This window comes from Girardinichthys multiradiatus, chromosome 12 (genome assembly GCF_021462225.1).
Source record: "Girardinichthys multiradiatus isolate DD_20200921_A chromosome 12, DD_fGirMul_XY1, whole genome shotgun sequence".
Taxonomy (NCBI): Eukaryota; Metazoa; Chordata; class Actinopteri; order Cyprinodontiformes; family Goodeidae; genus Girardinichthys; species Girardinichthys multiradiatus.
Window position 1 is genome coordinate 2,971,412 of NC_061805.1, and position 9,703 is coordinate 2,981,114.

Consider the following 9,703-nt stretch of genomic DNA (forward strand, 5'->3'; position numbering starts at 1 on the left):
ACACACACACATACACACCCTAAATGTTTGTTGAACTGTGTTTGAACCAGCATATAAATAAAGGAAGAGCATGCCAACTTTTTGTAGTTCTTACTGCAGAGAGCAGGCTACCTCCTGCGCAAGAAAACAGAAACTCTGTGTCGTTTCTTCTTTCCTCTGAGTTTGACTAATTAATACCTAACACGAGCTGTGCAACACAGTCATCCACCTGACCAAAATGGATGACCCAACAACTGTAAACTGAGTTGAATTGAACATAATGGAAAACTGAATTGCATGTGTAAATAAAACTTGAGACAAGCCTTTTGTTAGTAACCTGTAGAAAAAAGTTACTTAAAAGAGTCTTATCGCATTTATCCTGCTCCCAGTGATTGCTTCAAACATGAACAACTTCTGCCTACTACATTTTTGGCAACCTTAAAAAAAGGAAAAGAAAAAGCAAACTGATATTTACACTAAATAAGAAATGAAGAAAGTCAAAGAGTTCACACTCAAAAAATGAAAATGAGTGTGGAGATTTCCATTTTAGAAAAATAATTATTTAAAAATCTCTCTCAAATAACTATAAATTTTCTCAATCAATTAAAGTGGATTTACAGTTTTTTAACTTAAGACAGCAACTGACGTCAGCCATAACTATTTAGAGTGGCCACAAAAATACAATAAAAAAAACAGTTAAACAAATACTGTGTACTGGTTCAAAAGTTCTCGGAAAAGGCAAAGATAAGCATCAATTTCAGGAGTTTATGTTTTTTGGATACAATCCGGGTTAGCGCCCGAACATCCCTTTCAGACAGCTTCCTCTTGCGTCCACAGTTAATCCTGTTGGATGTGGTTCGTCCTTCTTGGTGGTGTGCTGACATTACCCTGGATACCGTGGCTCTTGATACATCACAAAGACTTGCTGTCTTGGTCACAGATGCTCCAGCATGACATGCACCAACAATTTGTTCTCTTTTGAACTCTGGTATGTCACCCATAATGTTGTGTGCATTTCAATATTTTGAGCAAAACTGTGCTCTTACCCTGCTAATTGAACCTTCACACTCTGCTTTTAATGGTGCAATGTGCAATCAATTAAGACTGGCTACCAGGCTGGTCCAATTTAGCCATGAAACCTCCCACACTAAAATGACAGGTGTTTCAGTTTCATTGTCCAACCCCCAGTATATAGCACCAATTAACAACACATGTCGTCTCAAGGCACGTCACAAAGGGTTTGTGTCAGAGTTAGACACATTGATAAACTCAGAAAAGTTATGAAATGAAGACACAAGCGAGTCAAAGTTATCTTTGGCTGGCCAGGGAGAGACAGTCCGTTGCTAAACACTTCACTCAAAGGACTGCTCTCTGTACACAGCCTTTTATTGAAAAAAACACTCATGTTACAATATCGTGGGGGTTACCACACATAATTTCACAAATAGAAGTTCTACTGATTAAAACTGGTTCCATCCAGATACTGCTACAGCACACACCTCCACATCTGGTAGTTGCTTATCACACAAGGACACGAAGATCGGCTGGGGTTCAGCAACTTTACGACTCCCACAACAACTATTTCTCTGCATAGCAACCACCCAAATGCAACTCTAAGACAAGATGACAATTCTGTTAATAGTCCATAAAGGTACTTCAAAGATAAATGTGAAAAGTATTCAAACCACTTCTATCAAAGTTCACCAAACTAAATAAATGAAAATGTCTTTTAATGATAAATCATAAGGATAAATAACCTTTTTAAACTAAGCAATGATAATTTTTGTACAAATCTTCCAACAGTTTGAAATGGTGCGGGGTTGTTGGGGAGGTTAGAATAAGCTACTGAGTGTTAGAGTTTGGCCATTTTAGAATGGGCTATGTGTAGGGGCACTAAGTCAAATAATAAACTGATAAAGTTCGTCCATCTAGAGCCCACTGGTAATCACAACATCATGGGACAAACAAACTTATTCTTTTTCTTATTCTTTAGTAGGCCACCCTGACTTAAAGACTGACAGATGGTATGGCTGACAGGTGGATGAAGTGACTATATGTGGTTGGTCTTTGGTCTAAGCGCTGATGATGTCAGCTTCGATGCCTGTTGAGGTGCACAGTAGAGTCTTTTACCTGACCAAAATGGCAGGTGTGACCCCCAACAATGGTGATTTCTTTGAAAGGTGGTGGGGCACTGAAAAACGTCATAAGGGCACTTGAATGTCTTTTAGAGATTATGTCCAAAACAGGTCTGACAATTCTCAATGTAGTTTCTCACTAGTTCTGTCATGAAGTGGTGCCACCAGTTTTTTTCCATGTTGGCTTGAGTTCTTTTGCTTCCTTGATGAGCTGGACCATGAGCCTGCTGAGTTTTGCAGATGCTACCAGTCTGCCATCATATGATCCCCAAAGTCCATTGTTTTCCTCCTCACCCACTGAGGTGCGTCAACATACACTGCTCCATGAGTGTAAGCACTGTCAGTGTAAATGTTCACTCCCTTTCCCTTTGCATGCTTCACTGGTTCTATGAGGGCCACTACTTCTCCTAATTTTGTAGAGTCAGGTTGTGATATAATTCCATTTTTAACCACAGTGAATGTTTGTCTGTCTTCATTTGCTTTGACAACTGCACATTATGCCACATTTCCTGTTTCTGTTCTGTAGCAACACCCATATGTAAATAGTTCTAGCTCAGGGTGTAGTAGTGGCTCTGTTGCTAGGTCCTCTCTTAGTTTAACTTGATGTGCAGCCAACTCTTCACAAATGTGTGGCTAGTGTGATGTTTGTTGGATTTTGGGTGCAAGGTTCACTTGTTCTGTAACATAGGTCATGTGACGCTGCAGTAGGATGTAGCTGTTTTTTTTTTTCCTTCCAGCTGATATGTTGAAAGCTTGAGAGCCTAAGAAGACTACAACTCCATGGCTTTTATTTATTTTCAGTTCATGGCACATCACAATGTGTGCTGTTTCTTGTGGGGTTTTTGAGAGGGCAGCCAGATATCTTGCGCAGCCTGTGTGTCCTGTTTCAGTGTTGTTCAGTTTGCAGGAGTGGTGAATCATAATCCTCAGCCCCATGGTAGAGTTTTAACGTGCATTTGTAGATGTAGCGACACATTTTCCCAGTATTTTGCTGCCCTGACCCAGCTTTGTTGGAACATGTTGCAACTATCCAATTCAAAATGAGTGAATATTTGCAAAATATAATAAAGTTTATAAGTTTAAACATGAAATATTTTGTCGCTGTAGTGTATTCAATTACATAATGGTTGAACAAATTCACAAATCATTGTATTCTTCTTTTTATTTACATTTTACACAATGTCCCAACTTGATTGGAATTGGGGTTGTACTTTAAAATGGCATGCACATGTGAATTATCAAAACTGTCACTCCTGAGTATTTACATATGGTTTTGAAATACACTGTGTGTGCAGTAAATCTCTGATGGCAGAAGTTCTTTTTTTTCTCAACTCTCATCACTATTACTATTGCTTCTTCCATTTCTTGTGGCTAAAGTGCTATCATGAATTGGTACGTCTGCTTCTGAGGGCTGTGATGTTCTGCTCCCTTGCATTATTTGAAGAAACATCTCTATTTCCAAGCCTAACTAGTTACTTCAAGTGTTTCACCCATTCAGAATTCTATCAGGGTGCTTATATGTTTTAGAGAAATCATTTTTAAATTCACATGTTTTATTATCTCTTCTGCTGAGATTAGCAAATTAATCTTTAATAGAAAACTTATAAAAATGTATATAAAATTGAATGCTAGCTGTGTGTTTAAATTGTAACTATAAGAAACAGCTTCTTACAAAAAGAAAATACCCAATATATTTTACGCAGTTGTTAATTTTGATAAAGGTTGTCTAAATTCTATGAAAAAGTGTATAAGTATATGAAAAACCAAATAAAAAAAGAAGCTAAAAGTTAATTACTTAGAAGAAAATATCTTCCAAATCGTTACTCCACCAGCAGCAGCCTGAACCGTTGATACAAGGCATGATGGATCCATGATGTCAGATTGTTTACACTAAAATCTGATCGGACCATCTGAATGTGGAAGCTGACATAAAGAAATTTTAGACCATCCCACACCAAAATTTTTCCCAGTCTGTTATTGTACAGTTTTGGTGAGACTGTTTAAACTGTACCCTCAGTTTCCTTTTCTTAGCTAACAGGATTTATCTTCTGCTGGTGTTGCCCATCTGCTTTGATGTGTTGTGCATAAAGCGTTGGTAATCTACATACCTTCATTTTGTACATGATTATTTGAAAGTTGACGTTTTTTGTATTAAAAACACTTTTCTTTTATTGGTCGGATGAAATATGCTAATTTTGTGAGATAGGAATTTTGGGTTTTCATGAGCTGTATGCCACAATCATCCGTATTAAGACAATAAAAGACCTGAAATATTTCAGTTAGTGTGCAATGAATCTAAAATATATGAATGTTAAATTTTCATCATTACATTATGGAAAATAATGAACTTTATCACAATATGCTAATATTTTGAGAAGGACCTGTATACTGAAAATGCTGAGGGATCCAGTGGAAATCTTCCAAATCTAAAATTAGCATGCCTAGTCATACCTTTCACATCCGTAGCAGTTAGCTGCCGTTTTTCATTCCTCCACCCCACAGTTTACCAGTTTACTCCCCTTTGATTCCATGCTCAGCTGATTTGGCTGAGTATGTGTTCAGTGTCAAGTCTGATTCTGTCTGGCTGACATTAGCGTGGGGTGTGTGTGTGTGTGTGTCTTTGGGGGGTCATGGAAGGTGTTGGGTAGAATGATGATCAGAATTGCTGCCCTTTTCTTCTGATCACAGATTACTGTATAACAGACTTGTGTCAGCTCAGCAGCTGCACTGATATGTGCACAAAGGCCAGCGTCAATCAAGAGGGTTATTCATCTGTTTCGGGATGCAACCCCCACCCTTCATCTGTTCCTCCTACCTGGTTGTCTGACAGCTGGATGTATAGCCTGGTCTAAGCTGCCAACCATCGAGTAGCTGATATGAATGATGTCTCAACACCCTATGAGCAATCACTTTTAATAATAGATATCTGATATCTTCTCATTGAAATCTATTACAAACTTAACAAAAATATTTTCTCTAAGAATATGAAAAGCAGTCTTGCTGACTAGGTTACCTGCATGTCTCTATCTCCATAAAATTCCTTTAGTGAGCTGTGTTTAACAACTTAATATTGCACCAGACAATTTACTTTGAGCAGTTACTACAGTACAGTGATGTTTCCCAGCGAGAAAATAGAAATGTCGTTCTCTTCCCTACATGTTCTGTTTCCCTACATGTTCTGTGTTCAGCCAGGACAGCATTTGAATTTGTAATGTACCATCATGGCAAAGTTTGAAAACTGACAAGTACAGTATGTAAAGCTAAGTAAAACCTAGTTTTATTTCAGACACTGTATTTTCCATAGTGGAAATTAATGTATTGTTGATTCAAGGATAACACTGTTAGAAGAATTTATTTTACACAGCATTTCTGAGTTGACACAGATAAATATTTCCTAAAACTGTTAGAAAATGTGTATTTTTTTAAAGTTTTCATAATTTACTCTTTCCCTCTATAAGGGCTCTTTCCCAAAGAGTGGATCAGGTATAATGCTGGTCTTAAGAAACAGTGAGTAATGTAGTCAGACACTATTTGCAACATGGAAGAATAAGTGGAGGTGGTGAAAGAGTATTATTACCTCGGTGTTCATCTGGACAACAGACTGGAGTAGACATGCAACTGTGAAGCTGTCTCCAAGGATAGAGCAGACTGTTCTTCTTGAGGAAGCTTAGGACCTTCAGTGTGTGCAGCAATATGCTGCATATCTTCTATAAGTGTGTTGGGAGAGTGTGATCTCTTCCACCGTCATCTGTTGGGGTAGCACCATCAGAGCTAGGGACTTAAAACAGCTCAACAAGCTTATAAAGAAGGCTGGCTCTGTTCTGGGGAGTGTAAAGAAGCATTCTTCTTCAGCACACAGCACTAACATAAGCAGAAGACATGATGCTACTGCTATCAGAACAATGGCCAGGAGATCATATCAACACACAATACATTTGTTTCTAAAATAAAGTCGTCATTTTAGAGTTATTTGCAGCTTACCGCTTTACTGTGTCTGTCGTTTCCAAAGACAGAAGGAACAGACCCCTTAATTAGATTGAGTCTTTTTGCAAATCCTTCTTGATACATTTCCATGAATAATAACATTTAACCAGACACTTCAAAGAGGTTCTGATGCTGGGGTGCAGTGAAATGTAGTGTGTGGGTAATACACCTAACACCTGAACCGAACGTATCCTCTTGCAGCTTAGGCATAATTGAGTTTGGACTACAAAATCACAGTGAGAAATAAAAATGAAATTGATCAGCTGGAAGTTCATGACCTTATTTAGCTGTTTCGCAGCTAACAGTTGTGACGTAACAGTTGGAAAAACGTAACAGATGATTAAGAAAACTGAATGGACTGAAAAATATGACCCAAACAGAATATAAAGATATCTCTGCAACACCTGGAGAGACTAAATAAAACTCTTCTGCACTCTTACAGACTCCAAGTACATAACAAAATGTATTTAAGGGCTAAACAGGTTGATTTTGCATCATATGTCTGCTTTAAAGTGTAATAGCTGATAATCTCAGATGTTTTAATCTGTATTTGCTCTCTTTTGCATATAAAAACGGTCGGATGTGCGCACATAATTCATGCAGAGCATCATAGATTATAGGAATAAAATGGATAAACACAAATAATCTGCACATTATGCTCACATCAGAGCTACTGGGGCATCACTATGGAACCATGCTTGTGCAAGAGGCATGTTGGTGAGAAACTGGAAGCAGTTGAAGCAGTGGTTAATCTAAGTCCATCTTGGATCAGTCTGAACAAGCTAAATGGGACCAGTCTTCTCTGCTTTTACCTGCAGGTGCAGGCAAATGTGAATGGGACTGAATTTCTGAAAATAGGCAGACTTGTTTTCTTACTTCTCTCACATTGTCTAAACCTTAGTTTTTCACAAGACGATAAGGGGGTGAATGAAGAAATATGAGCTTAAACATGCACATCAAGGAAGTCGAAATGTTTTAATTCACATACCTACCACTTTCCAGAATACATTCCTTGCACAATATGCCCTTACAAACCATTTGACTAGTAGACATCTGCATTCCAGATAAATCCTGATAAAAACTTTTTTATATAGTAATGAAATACATTTATTTACATAGTCCCCAAATTTGTTTTAATTTTTTAATTTGTACTTTTCGAGTGCTTCATCAATTATTATTCCAGACCCAAGACACTGATATCCACCTTACAAGCCAAGGTGGTGAAATATAAGTTACGTCTAAATGTTAAGACAGATAGAGGGGATAGACAGTGCCGGGGAAAAAGCTAGAAGAGAGATATGAATATGACATGAAGGGTAAGAGGGGCAGACAGTGGGAGAGTGAGAGGGAGGTTGTCCCAGCTGTTGTTGGTGTCGTGAACGTGATGTCCTCCTCCTGCTTCAGCTCCACTGTAATACCTTGTCAGATGAATGGTTCCCCAGACAGCAGGTGCTTTTTACTGCTGCACAAATGAAGTATGTGACATTTCTGTCACTTTCACAGGTCACTGCTGCTACTCAAGCAGTTTTGCACAGCCAACAACAGCAGTTGATTATATGGCCCCAAAGACAGACCTGTTCGGAGATTTGGGGAAACATAATCAAGCTACATGTTACAAAAGAGGGCTGCAAGAATTATGAATTCATCAAATTGTAATAAACTAAACAACTTACAAACCTAATAACTAACCAAAGTTCATGATTTAGTTAATTATAAAACCTTTCAAATAATGTACCGGGTGCATATTAAGGTTTAAATCAATTCATCAAACAGTGCAGTCAGATTCAGTTTATTATTCAAACTGGTTAAAAGTTTGTTTTATCTAAGGAAACCCAGCAGATTGTATTGAGTAAGTGATTTGCAGCATTCACTCATCCTGGATGACCAGGTAGCGACAGCGGAGAGAAAAAAAAAACCTTTTAACAGGAAGAAACGTCCAGCAGAACCAGGGTCAGAGTGAGCAGCCATCTGCCACGACTGACTGGGGGTTTAAGAGAACAGAGCAGAGACAGAAAAAAGAACACAGCACTCATCCAGTAGTACTTTCTGTAGGAAAGAAAAGTGAAACATTAATGGTTATAGCTCTTTCAGAGGCTTCATCTAAGGACAACTGAGCAGATGAACTCTGACCCAGTCTAGAGTATGAAGGAGAGCACATACAGTTAGTCAGAATGAGAATCAGCTTTACTGCCAAGTTCGTACATACAAACAAGGAATTTGACTCCGGTACACGTTGCTCTTTGGTTTTATTTTTGTATTACAGAATATACATATTTACAATGTACAATATACACATATATAATAAAAAGATGCATTTGCAACATCTGTATGCTGTTGTTTTGTACTCTATTGAATGTTCAACAGAGAAACAGCCTGGGGGAAGAAACTGTCTCTGTGGCGGCTGGTTTTAGCAAACAGTGCTCTGTATCGGCGGCCTGAAGGTAAAGCTCTGAACAGTTTATGTGCATGTTGTGTGGGGTCTGCAGAGATTTTAGCAGCTCTTTTTCTGACCCTAGACCTGTTTAAGTCCTAGATGGAGGGAAGGTCAGCCCTGATTATTCTCTCTGCAGTCCTGATTATTCGTTGCAGTCTGCACCTGTCCTGTTTTGTGGATGAGCCAAACCACACTGAGATGGATGAAGACAGGACAGACTGTATGATGGCAGTGTAGAAGATGACCAGCAGCTCCTGTCGAAGGTTTTACTTCTTGAGCTGCCTCAGAATGTACAGCCTCTGCTGGACCTTCTTTCGAACAGTGTCTATGTGTGAAAACCATCTCAGGTCCTCAGAGATGGTGGTTCCTAGGAACCTGAAGTGGTCCACAGCTGACACGGTGTTGTTGAGGATGGTGAGGGAGGGTGTATGGGGGTGGTGCTCTCCGAAGGTCCACCACCATTTCCACAGTCTTGAATAGGTTGAGTTCCAGGTAGTTCTGACAAGACCAGTGTACCAGCCGATCCACCTCCTGTCTGTACGCAGACTCATCACCGTCCTGGATCAGTCCAATGACAATGGTGTCGTCTGAAAACTTCAGGAGTTTTCATGGACGAGTCTGCTGAGGTGCAGTCATTTGTGTACAGGGAGAAGAGGAGTGGGGATAGCTTCTGGTGGAGGATGTCTGGTATGATGGTGTTGAAGGCCTCACACGTCTCCAGTGACTTGTTGAAGGTCCGAGTGAAGATCGGAGCAAGTTAATTTGCACAGGCTCCTTTACGCAGTCAGGTTTCTCAGACCGGTCTATACCGCTGAGGTGTCACCAGTAGAAAGGCTGTTCTTCAGCTTCTCACTATAGCTTCTCTTGGCTGCTTTGATCTCCTTTGTTAGTTTGTTCCTGGCCTGCCTGTACCGCGCCCAATTTCCAATGCTGTGAGCTTCTTCCTTGTCCTTGCGCAGATTTCTGAGATGGGGAGTAAACCATGGGTTGTTGTTCCCAAAGGTGCAGAAGGTCTTGGTCTGCACACAAATGTCCTCACAGAAACTGATGTATGATGTCACCACATCAGTTAGTTGGTTTAAGTCAGTGGTTGAAGTTTCAAAAACAGTCCAGTCGGTGCATTCAAAGCAGGCCTGTAGCGTCTGCTTTGATTCCTCAGTCCACTTCTTAA